The sequence below is a fragment of the Hibiscus syriacus genome, unplaced genomic scaffold, assembly GCF_006381635.1.
Source record: "Hibiscus syriacus cultivar Baekdansim isolate YM2019G1 unplaced genomic scaffold, ASM638163v2 tig00110783_pilon, whole genome shotgun sequence".
Lineage (NCBI taxonomy): Eukaryota > Viridiplantae > Streptophyta > Magnoliopsida > Malvales > Malvaceae > Hibiscus > Hibiscus syriacus.
In genome coordinates, this window is record NW_024062861.1 from 1319371 (window position 1) to 1331921 (window position 12551).

At 37.6% G+C, this 12551-nt stretch overlaps 2 pseudogenes; both read left to right on the forward strand.

Moving 5' to 3' along the window:
- The first annotated feature begins 5574 nt into the window (after nucleotides 1-5574).
- On the forward strand, nucleotides 5575-7445 carry LOC120140313 (annotated as a pseudogene).
- Nucleotides 7446-8601: 1156 nt separating this feature from the next.
- On the forward strand, nucleotides 8602-12340 carry LOC120140192 (annotated as a pseudogene).
- Nucleotides 12341-12551: the final 211 nt, after the last annotated feature.

Sequence of the window (12551 nt, forward strand, 5' to 3'; positions counted from 1 at the left end):
CAATGAGTTACATGTCATAGGAACACATGAGAAATGATATGAGCCATATGAAAGATAAAGTATATGTGATACATGAGGGGTGAATCCTATGTGACATATGAATATGAATTCATATGAAAAGTGACATGAATTACATGAAAGAAACTACGTGATTACATGTATATGTGAATGAAACCATGAGCTTATATGAATATATGATATGGTTACATGAATATGTAAAAGGATATAAAAGATAATGCCCATGTTATGTGTCATGAGAGCTAGGGGTATAGTTGGCATGCCAAGAGTCGAGGGTCTATGTGGTCCTTCGGGATATATATATGTATTCTTTGGAACATGTGTGAAGTCTGGTGAGACACATACTTGATCCCTAGTATATGTATATGATTCTTAAGGAGTGATATGTGGTCCTTCGGGACATTATTATATGGCACTACGGTGCAATTCTACGCGGCACTCTGGTGCAATTCTACGTGGCACTTCGGTGCAATTATATGAGCTGTGGTGACAGCATTAGTGCACAACCTCTATGTACTCGCATATCTTTAGTTCTCATATGAGTATCATGGGCTATTAAATAGATAATATTAATAAAGTGATAGGATAATATGTTTGTTCCCTTGTGGAATTTCATGTGTGATATTGATTGTACAAATGGTAACTTATAAGACTATATGATGAAAGGAATCAATGATAGTGATAAAATAAGAAAGAAATGAAGATGATAATATAATTGTTGAGTGTACGTGTTTTATGATAATATCTATATATGGTTTACATGACATGGTATGTGTATGTGCAATTGGTTATGGTATATGTTATATGATATGGACATAAGAGATCATAGGAACATGAGATAAGATATATGAATGATAAGGACATATATGTATGCATATATTCGTTACATGTAAAAGTATGAGTTGTATGAAATGATAGTAAGAATTGTTTAGGTATGATTATTAGTTACCGTTTACCTTATAAGTTTTTATGCCTCACTAAGTCTTCGACTTAGCGTGTGATTGTTTCACACGTAGGTTTCGAGAAGAGTAAAGAGTAATGCGGAGCAAGACAGGTCAGTTCTCCTTACCAAATGTAGATCAGAAAATATATGTACTGGTTATAGAGTGTAGTTGGCATGTAGTCTAAAGATATAAATTGTATGAACTCTGATATATTTTGTAAACGTTTTGAATGAGTTAACTGTTATCAAAGTTTTTAAATTACTCACTATTTTATTCGAATAAATGTTTGAAAAGTCAATGTGACACTTCGGACTCGTATCCGGGTCGGATACGGGTTGGGGGTGTTACAATGATGAACCAGAGTGCTATGATAAAGTGATGCAAGTGGAGGATTCAGTCAAGTGGGAGTCTTCCATGAAAGATGAGATGGACTCGCTTATGTCAAATCAACATGGGAATTAGTTGAATTACCACCAGGCAAGAAAGCACTCCATAACAAATGGATTTACAGGATCAAAGAAGAGCACGATGGGAGCAAACACTACAAAGCAAGATTGGCTGTCAAAGGTTTTCAACAAAAAGAAGGTATTGACTACAATGAAATTTTCTCTCCAGTCGTAAAACTGTCTACAATCAGACTAGTGTTGAAAATTGTAGCTGCAGAGAATTTACATCTTGAGCAGTTAGATGTAAAGACAACTTTCCTTCATGGTGATTTGGAGGAAGAAATCTATATGAGGCAGCCAGAAGACTTCATAGAGGCAAGCAAGAAAAACCTAGTATGCAGGTTGAAGAAGAGCTTGTATGGTTTAAAACAAGCTCCTAGACAATGGTACAAGAAGTTTGATAGTTTCATGAGTAGCAGTGGTTTTACCAGATGCCAAGCAGATCATTGTTGCTACATCAAGAGGTTCGACAACAACTTTATTATTTTATTATTGTACGTTGATGACATGCTCGTTGCAGGCTCAGACATGCAAGAGATTATAAAATTGAAGCAAAAATTGTCGAAGCAGTTTGCTATTAAGGATATGGGCGCTGCAAAGCAGATTCTTGGGATGAGGATCAAGAGAGACACAAAGTGGGGGACTTTGATGTTATCACAGGCTGATTACATCAACAAAGTACTCTTCAGGTTCAACATGCAAGATACTAAACCAGTAAGTACACCTTTAGGTGTTCATTTTAGACTCTCCAAAAGAACAGTCACCAAAGACGGAGGAAGAACGTGCACACGTGGTGAAGGTGTCGTATGCCTCAGCAATTGGAAGTCTGATGTATGCCATGGTTTGTACCAGACCAGATATTGCTCATGCAGTGGGAGCTGTTAGCAGGTACATGAATAATCCAGGCAAGGTACACTGGGAAGCTGTCAAATGGATCCTCAGATATATGCGAGGTACTACAAACAAAGCACTTTGTTTCAAAAGTGAAGATACGATACTGACCGGCTATGTAGATGCTGACTTAGCCGGAAATGTTGACATCAGAAGGAGCACTATAGGGTATGTCTATACTCTAGGAGGTACTGCAGTGAGTTGGGTTTCTCAACTACAGAAGATAGTTGCTCTCTCCACAACCGAAGCAGAATATGTCGCTGTTACAGAACCCAGCAAGGAGATGGTTTGGCTCCAAAGTTTCTTGGAAGAGTTAGGCAAGAAACAAGAAAACAATGTCTTGTATTGCGACAGTCAAAGTGCTATACATCTAACGAAGAATCCGTCTTTTCATTCCAGACGAAACACATACAATTGCGATATCATTTTATCCGATCTCTTCTGGAATATGAGCTTTTAAAACTTGAAAAGATTACTGGAGCTCAAAATCCGGCAGACATGTTGACAAAGACGGTGACAACGGAAAAACTGAAGTTGTGTTCAACTTCAGTTGGCATGCTAGAATAACGAGACCAGAAATGCTGCTGCATTGATCGAGGTGTGAAGACAGATTAAAATCAGTCTTCAAGTGGGAGATTATTGAAAATCAATGAAAGGAAAATGGTGGCTAACAAAATTGTTGAAAAGACATGGAAAGGAAAACGGTGGCCAACAAATGTTGATATTTGAACCAATTTTTTGGTTGTTTTCGGTGGTGCTTTAAATGCACCGAAATATTGGAAATTAAATAGCAAGTTTTGTTGACATTTGGTAAAGGGATAATTACCAAATTGGTTTATATTTTAGGGTATTTACAAGATTAGTCCCTAAGCTTCAACTATAAATACCTAGCTCATTTAGCTTCAAAATCATCTCAAAAATCATTTCTTTCTCCCAATACTAGAGAGCTTTCTTGTGATTAGTAAGTGTTTTGTAAACACCTGTAAATTTTTTCTCTTAGTAAAAGATCTGCAGCAGTCCGGAACGTAAGCAAATTGGTTGAACTCTGTTATCAATTTCGGGTATTATTTTTCCACTTTTATTTCGCATTCTCACAAATCTGGTTACAGAAAAATTACTTGTTTACTCGGTTATTTCCCAACACTATGGGTATTGAGGAGGATATCCAAAAGGTAAATATTGCTTGTGTTTATTTGACCGATGTCACTCTTTTATGATGGCAACATAGGTACTTTAATGAGAAGCGTTGAAACACTACCATTGGAATGCGGGAAGAGTCCAAAGCCAAGTTTAAATAGCAGTTTTATCCGAAGTATGCTGAAAACAAGGTGCAATCGAGACTAAGACGTCTTAAGCACGATGGCTCATTAAAAAGAGTATGTCCGACATTTTACCAAACTCATGCTCCAAATCCCTAGATGAGGAAGATGATCTTTTCACCTTTATGGACGGGCTTCAACGATGAGCCAAGGACGAGTTGGAGTGGAGGCGAGTACAAAAACTTTCTAAGGCCTTGACCATCGCTGAATCAATGATAGACTTTGGAAGCAAGAAGTTCGAGTCATCCAAGCTAAAGCCGAAATCCAAGGATAATAGTGGGATAGACAAGGAGAAGTCTTCCAATAATGGATTCGAGAATCCTTTGAGCGGCATTGGAAAGCCTTCTGATTGTAAGCCCAACCTACTCTATAAGCCGTGGGAGAGGAAGGACAAGTAGCCCCAATGTTATTTGCAAATCACGTCAGTTTAGAGGGATGTTATTACTATAAATACACTTGCGTCAATATATAGTTAAATACTATTATAAACAAGTTCTAATATTTTTTTGATCATTGAGTAAATATTTATTTTATTTACCGAATGAAATATATATTTGGGATTATGTTTAAATATAACTGATTCCCATAATCAAATATTTGGGATTATTTACTGAATGAATAAAATCTTAAACTCACATAATTCTTTCCTTGTTTAATTAAGACTGATTCCCACTATTATTCTTGTGTTATTTCTTTTTATCCATGAATGAATGAATAAACATTAATCAGAAAATCTTAAATTTCCTGTGTTCAAATGAAAAACATAAATACTTATATATATTAATGAATAAACGCAGTTCACAGCGACAAGAAATATAAGAAGGTGAGAAAGGAGGAAGATTACCTCCATTGAAGCCACATCTACTGCTTATAGTACATAGGACTTAAAAAGAGACGTTATAAATACAACGTTGGAATTTTATATATCGGTATATAGCAATAGCCAAGCAAACTGTTTGCCAAATAACAACATTTAAAACACAAAACAGAAAGGATAGAGAAAGAACTAATAATATGCCCAAGGATCAGCCACTGGTTCAGCATCACACTTAATTATACTCATCATCGTCTATTGCCAAGGTTTTGAAGGGAGATGGTTTTGGGCATGCTGCCTGCAAGCCTCGTTTCCGTTGGACCATGAGGAAATTAATGAAGTTGAGGGCTGATCCTGAGATCTTGTTTGATGGGAATGTGAACTGGTCGATTGTTACTAGCAGTTGGGTTTGTGACAGGATAAGGGATAAGAGGGCTAAAGTGACATGGCACAAGCTCATTTGATTTCCTGCTCACATTCCTAAACACTCTATCATTGCTTGGATGATCATCTTGGATAGGTTGCCAACAATAGATAGGCTTGTGCAGTTTGGAATTATCTCGGATGAGCTTTGGGGGCTTTGTGGAGTTGAAAAAGAGACAAGAGATCATTTATTCTTTGATTGTCATTGTTCTCGCTACGTTTGGAGGAGAATCATGCAGATTTGCAAGCTACAGCAGAACATCATGAGCTGGGAGGAGAATGTGTTGTGGGCTGAAGAGCATTTGAGAGGTAACTTACTTATTGTTTGTATTCTTAAGCTTGTTTGGTTGGTTTTTTGTATAGCATCTGGAACGTAACTATATATAGTTCAGGGGAGTTGTCCGTTCGGATGGTGTTATTGTTGATTGTATAAAGAACATAGTTCGTATTAAGCTCAGTAACACTTGTATAGGCAAAGGAGATAGGGTAAATAGGAGTTGTGATAAGAGGAGTGGTAATAGTAATTGTGATGGGATGATATGTCTCATAACCTCTATCTACTCAAAAGTAGAAAATTAGAGTATGATGATCAAAGAAGCGATGAAGCAGGGGAAGCACAAAAAAGATAATAAAACCCAATCAACTTCCTGTCCGTACATTACTTCCACCCCACGACCATTTCAATCTTTCATTCTGGCAAGCATGGAAAAATAAGCCCAATGGAATCCTCCGTTCAAACCAACCAGCCAGCCATGGAAGACAATTCTTCCGGTTGTAAGAAAGATGATGAGCACCAACACCACAAAGAAAGCTCAGTGGCAGAGGCAGAGAAAGCAGTGAATGAAACTCAAACCAGATATGCCCAGGAAAATGCCTCCCAGGATATTCAAAGCTTTTTGTCAAAACTCTCCACCCACAACCACATTCCCGACTTTGTTGACAGGTATCTTGATCTTGCCCATGACAAAATTTCCAACCATGGATCGCTTCTCCAGGATGATGGCTCCTTTCTTAAACTTGTGAACCAAATATCAAACATGTACAAAAGTCTGTCCCATTCCCACACCATCCACGGTCCTTTGATCAACCGCATTGGTAAGATTCAACAACGAGCCATGTGTTATTTGGAGGATGAATTCATGTCTCTCATGGAAGACCCGTCAACCAACGACTCTGAGGCTGCAGATCAAGATCAATCGGCTGCCAACGATGAATCAAACAATCCAGGCTATTATCGTGAAGTGCTGGCCATCTTGAACAAAATTGCCGAGGAGATGATCTCAGGAGGAAATGAATCTGAATGCGGTGAGGCTTACATGATTACCAGGAGGAATGTAATTGAAGAGGCCTTGAACAAGCTTGGATATGAGAAGATTAGCATTGACGACGCTCAGAAGATGCAATGGGAAGCATTGGAAAAGGAGATCCCTCGATGGATCAAGGCCTTCAAACAAGGTGTCAATATCTACTTCTCCGGCAAGCGCAAGCTGGTTGAAACTGTCTTCTCCGATTACCCTTCCTTATCCTCCTCCCTTTTCACCAACCTTGTATGCCGCGAGTTTATCCAGCTTCTCAATTTTGCCGAAGCTGTCGCCACTGTCAAGCGTTCAACAGAGAAACTCTTCAAATTTCTCGACATATATGAGACATTGCGGGACAATCTTTTTGCTATCGACAGCATGGTACCTAAAGAATGTGCAGACCTTCTTTGGAAAGAAACGACCACAACGCGTTAGATCAGTGAGACTGCCATTTGCATCTTCTGTGACCTGGAGAATGCAATTCAGTCCGATACAGGGAAAACCCCAGTTCCTGGCGGAGCGGTTCATCCTTTGACTCACTACACTATGAACTACGTCAAGTATGCATGTGATGAGTACAAGGTCACCATAGAGCAAGTTTTCAAGGACCATTCCAAGACTGAGAGAGCTGATTCGACAAGAAGGTCACGGAATTACGAAGGCGACCCACAGAAAGTCATAAACGAAGAGGAACAATCCCCATTTGTGGGGCAGGTGTTGAGAATCTTGGAATTATTGGATTCGGCTCTGGAGGCAAAGTCCAAGCTTTACAAGGAAACAGCCTTGAGATGCATTTTCCTGATGAACAATGGGCGTTACATGTTGCAGAAGATCAAAGCATCGGTGGAGCTCCATCAGGCGATGAGGGACACGTGGTGCCGGAAGACATCGTCGGAGCTCAGGAACTACCATAACACATACAAGAGAGAGGCATGGATGAAGCTTTTGGGTTGTTTAAACGTGGAGGGATTGAATGTGAATGGGAAGGTGGTGAAACCGGTGCTGAAAGAGAGGTTCAAGAGCTTCAATGCCATGTTTGATGAAATGCACAAGACTCAAATTAAAGCTTGTGGGTGGTGAATGATAAGCAGCTGCAATCGGAGCTAAGGGTTTCCATATCAGCAATAGTGATACCTGCTTACAGATCATTCTTGGCCTGGTTCTCTGGATACTTGGATCCCGGAAGACAAACAGAAAAGTACATAAAGCTCCACCCTGAAGACATAGAGGATTGCATTGATGAATTGTTCGATGGAAACGCCGGTTCAACGGGAAGAAAGAAAACATAATTAAAGCAATGTTTGACCAAAACCCATTCTAAACCTAACTCTTGCATGAGAATCCAAGCTTCATCAAATTGAAAATTTGACCTTCTTGTTGGCTGAATAATATTAACTGAATCTGAAAGCAAAAGACAATGATCACAGGAACAATGGTTTAAGTGATTAACTAAATAGTCTGCAAGTTGAATTCATCAAGTTGAATTTTAGTGACAAAACATGAATATTGAAGATTTTCATTAATCAAGACAGTAGAATATTACAAAAGACCATCATAGATATAGCAAAAGGAAGCTAAACTTCATGAAGATTAACGACAAAACAACCATATGACAAATAAAAACCTACTTAGCTGAGCCTTTAAATAATTGTTAATGCACCGGAGCTTCTCATTTATCAACTCATTGAGACTAACGAGCATCTCATTCTCAGCAATTTTAAATTTCATTAACTTCTTCTCACCGCTGAATTATGGGAAGTGACATTAACTTCTCTCATTAAACAAAATTTTAGAACACATTTAAATTTAAGATTAACTACCATTCAAGTTGTAGTTTGTTATAAGGAGTTTGATTTTTTAGTACTCTAATTTTTTTCGGATAATAAGATTAGTTTTAAGATATATTGTTAATCTTCTTAGAATAATATTTCTTACCATTTAGATTTTGCAACCAACATCTCAAACCTCTCAAATATGACAAAGCATACAAATCTCCAAATCGACGAAGATATAACACGATTTTGAGAAAATCTAAACTGGTAAAGTAATATAGAATAATGAGATGAATTTATCGATATCTAAGATAGTCACAGAAAAATTATCAGAGAATGATGATGATTGAAAATGAAAAAAAATATTAAATTTAATGATAAATAATATGACATGAACAAATATCACAGTAGATAAAAAATGAGAAACATGTTACTTTCACGACAATGAAATATGTTGCATCGTCCATCTATTAATGAATTAACGACTCGATGACACATAATAATAAAAAAATCAATATGTAAAATTTAATGATGAAATTGATTTTTTTATGATTCAGTAACTAAAACGAAATAACCTTTAAAATTTGGTGATGTATGATGTAATTTACCCCGCATTTTAAATGCACCGCAGTAGCTGTCGAACCCTGCACTGCGATACACCATCAGTTATCGTGTCCTCAAAGAGCAGAGCAAAACATATAGACTTTTACAGTTTCTTACTCCTCCGATTCCTACAGTTAACATCACCAAAACCCTAATCGCCCAAATAATAGATGTTTCCCCAATCCCTCTCCATGACCACCGCTATCCACCAACTTGTTTGATTCTCGCCTGCGCCACTCGCCTTCGCCTTTTACTGGTTCGGTCTCTCTTTCTATTCTCCGCCATTATCTATGTTTCTTGCCTTTTATTTAGTCTATTGTTATTCTGGTGCCTTAAAGTTTGCCGCCGTTAATTTTATTGTTTAATTGTTTCATAACTAGTTCTTGCTTTAAGTTCGTTGGCATTGTTTTCCTCCAGGTGCTTGTTTTATGTAGCTTAAGGACTTCAGTCTAAATTCCCAATTATTTTTTTTTGTAAATTAGAGTTACATTCAAAGTTTTCTTTCATTTTCCTTTAAGTTGAAGCCAGCTTCTTTGATGGGGAACTTTTTTCGTTTAATTATCATCATTCCATAATATTCACTGATTAGTGGACTGAGAAAAAAAAAACAGAGAAATAAAGATTAGCTTAGTCTGATAAGTAGTAAAAAGATTGATTTTGAATAATTCCTAGAAAAAAGGAAGAAAAGGAGGAATTTTGGATGATTTCATGATTAGTGACATTATTAGTGTTGGAACTTTATCTAAGGTTATTGTTTTAGAAGCTGCACTCTTGTAGGAGGATACTTTCATAGAATATATACATGCATATATTTGTCCTGGAACTTGCAATATAATATGGTTATGCTTAGTTCGTCTTATGTTTTATAGTTTATAATTTAATATGGTTGCAGTCAACTTCTTTAATATCCATTGTTGTCCATTTGTCCTTTATTTTACAGCAGCTCGATTTTGAAGGTCTGCCCTGTTTGTTATTGTCTTTCAGCCATCAATAGCAACAATGGGCAGTTCATTTAATCCCCAAATCTTGGTAGAAAAGCTAGTCAAGCTCAATAATTCCCAAGCAAGCATAGAGAGTATCCTTTCTAAAATAATTGTGTATTATATGCTTCTTTGCCTATTTTCCGTTTTTGGCTGGTTTTGCTTTCATAGTTGGAGGTCTTTTCTCACATTATCATATGTGGTAGTCAAGCATATACTTGTTTTATCACTTCTCAGGCATAACTTATTGCTGATGCCTGTTTGATAGTGCTACCTAGTTGCCATTTAAGTTACAACAAATGAACTTTTGAAGTTTATTTGTGCACCCTTAACTTAGTAAGCTTTATCACATTGGTGCATTTTCCATATGAATAAGTCAAAACAGGTTGTTGAAACTTGGGACAAACAATTTCATTGCTCTCCACGCGAGCAGAGATTGGCCTTTCTGTACCTTGCCAATGACATTTTGCAGAATAGCAGGCGCAAGGGTTCAGAATTTGTCAGTGAATTTTGGAAGGTTCTTCCTGATGCTCTTCGTGATGTGATTAAAAGTGGGGATGAGTTTGGAAGGAATGCTGCATTGCGTCTGGTATAGTCATCTTAACTTTCATATTGGTCTTGTTTTTGTGTGCTCTCATTAAAATCTCTGTGATGGGTTGAATGTGTATCACAGCCACTCTAGATCTATTTTTATTACTTCTATTTTTCTAGATCTAGTTAACTGGCTTGGTGTTTATTTTGGTGTGTGGCATGTCCAATTTGTGACAAATGAATGGCTGTTAATGGCACAGTAATTGCCAATGCCTGTTATGTTATTTACATTTTATTGCTACATTGTGGTTGGTTGTTATATTTGTTTCTTCGAGAAACATATGTTTGCTTTAATTCTGTACTGCCATATGACAAACTTTTCCTTTTGCTGTTTGAAATGCAGATCAGTATTTGGGAAGAGAGAAAAGTATTTGGTTCTCGAGGACAAATTCTTAAGGAAGAGCTTTTTGGCAGACAATCAGAAAGTAATAATCGAATGACAGGAACATAAGCCTCAAGCTGGTGAGATAAATTCCATGCTGACATCATTTTTCCCCCTGCATTTATATGTTCGTTTCATGGCCTAATGTCATTTCTGCTTTATATCCTTGCTAGCAGAAGCAGCCTGTTGGAAATACACTGGAGAAAATAGTTTCAGGCTATAACGTTCTTATGGTAGTCAGATGGATGAAGATGTAATATTCAGCAAATGTAGGAATGCTATTAGTTGTATTGAGAAAGTAGATAAGGAAATTAGTACTGATGTCAATTCAGGTATGACCTTTATTGCTCATGCTGTTAACATACATGGATTATTCCTTTAGTTGCTCAAGGAGAGTTAGTAACTTCAACTATTGTTCATGATCCTCGTTTCATCTTTTTCTTCTTTAAGAAAAATATTTTTCTGTTCAATCAACATTCGGAACATCTCAAGATTTTGATTATGAAATACAAATTAGGATGCCTGTTTTCCCCTAAAATGTCAAATTTCTTTTAAACAGGGCAGTTCCGTGGATCGACACCTGCAGAGGAGGTGCAAATTCAGTATGCTGTATTGAGAGACTGTATTGAGCAGCTAACGGCTGTTGCCTTATCAAGAGTTAGCCTTGTCTCAAATTTGAGGGAGGCTCTGCAGGAGCAGGTTAGTTAGACTAATCCCTTTAAAGTAACATATTGATGATGTTAGCATAATGCTGATTTGCTTTTGCTGTCAGGAATTGAAGCTAGAGCAAGTCCGTTCTCAGCTTCAGGTTTGACACTATACTATCTGATCTTTTTAAGTTTAATTGTTGAAATTATGAACCTTTCACTTCTATATATCCGTTCAAAATCCAGTTAACATTATCACAACTTCTATACATAACATTTTACAGGTTGCACAGTCCCGATCGGAACAGGCTGGTAATATATGCAGACAGTTATTAAACTGTGACAATCCCGGGTTAGTATCTGAGAAAAGGTCAAAGGAGTCTCACGCGTCCATTGCACCTCAAAGTTTTATTCCAGCACCTACAGAACAATCGGCTCCTGTTATGTATGCCCAGCAAGTATCTTATCCTGATAATTCTGGCCACTCTGAGGAAGATCCTAGGAAATCTGCAGCAGCTGCAGTGGCAGCAAAGCTAACTGCTTCGACATCCTCTGCCGAGGTGCTTTCTTATGTCCTCTCTTCCCTTGCTTCAGAGGGTGTCATTAGAAATCCCATTGAAGGATCTTCTGTCGATTACCCTTCCGAGAAGAGGCCTAAGCTTGAGAATGATGAATCATACAGGACATCTCAGAATGTTGTGGTCACCACCCAGCAGTTAACTCCAAACGAAGTGCTGCCACCTCCTCCATCTTTGGCACCGCTGCCGGCAATGGCGCCATATGCTGTGTCCCAGTACATGCCAAGTGCTGGATCAGTAAATGATGCGGCACATAGCTACAGCATGACCCCATCACTGCAGCCTTCCTTGCCCGGTTATTCAATGGTTGGGGGTGCAATGACTGGCATCTCCCCAGTTCCGACAGCATTAACTAATAATTCTTACCAGAGTTTCCAAGTCTCTGAAGGTTTTTACAACCAACCTTCATCTGTGTCAACAGCACAGAATTCTCAGCAATAGAACTTCATTTAATTTAGGATGCTTTAAAGTTTAGAATGAAACATTGTTGTTTAGAAACTTTGTTTGGGTGCCACGGCCACGTAGTATAACATCATGTGTGCATTGTAAATGTGTTCTTATTTGGAAAACTCTCAAAATTGTGTTGGTTGATCAAGGAGAAATTCATTTTATATTATTATTGATATAGAAAGAGAATGCATCATTTAGATTTTCAAACTAGCTTTCACCAATTCTTTTTCTTTTATTGTTTTATCTCTACCATAACAGGTAAGAATAAGATCCTTGGTTTTAAGATTGAAATAAATGGAAGGGATTGATTTATAGATAATCAATTTTTTTTTTCACTTAGTATTTTAGCGCTTAATTGAAATGATAGGCTCATTTGCTCTCTCTGGATCTGC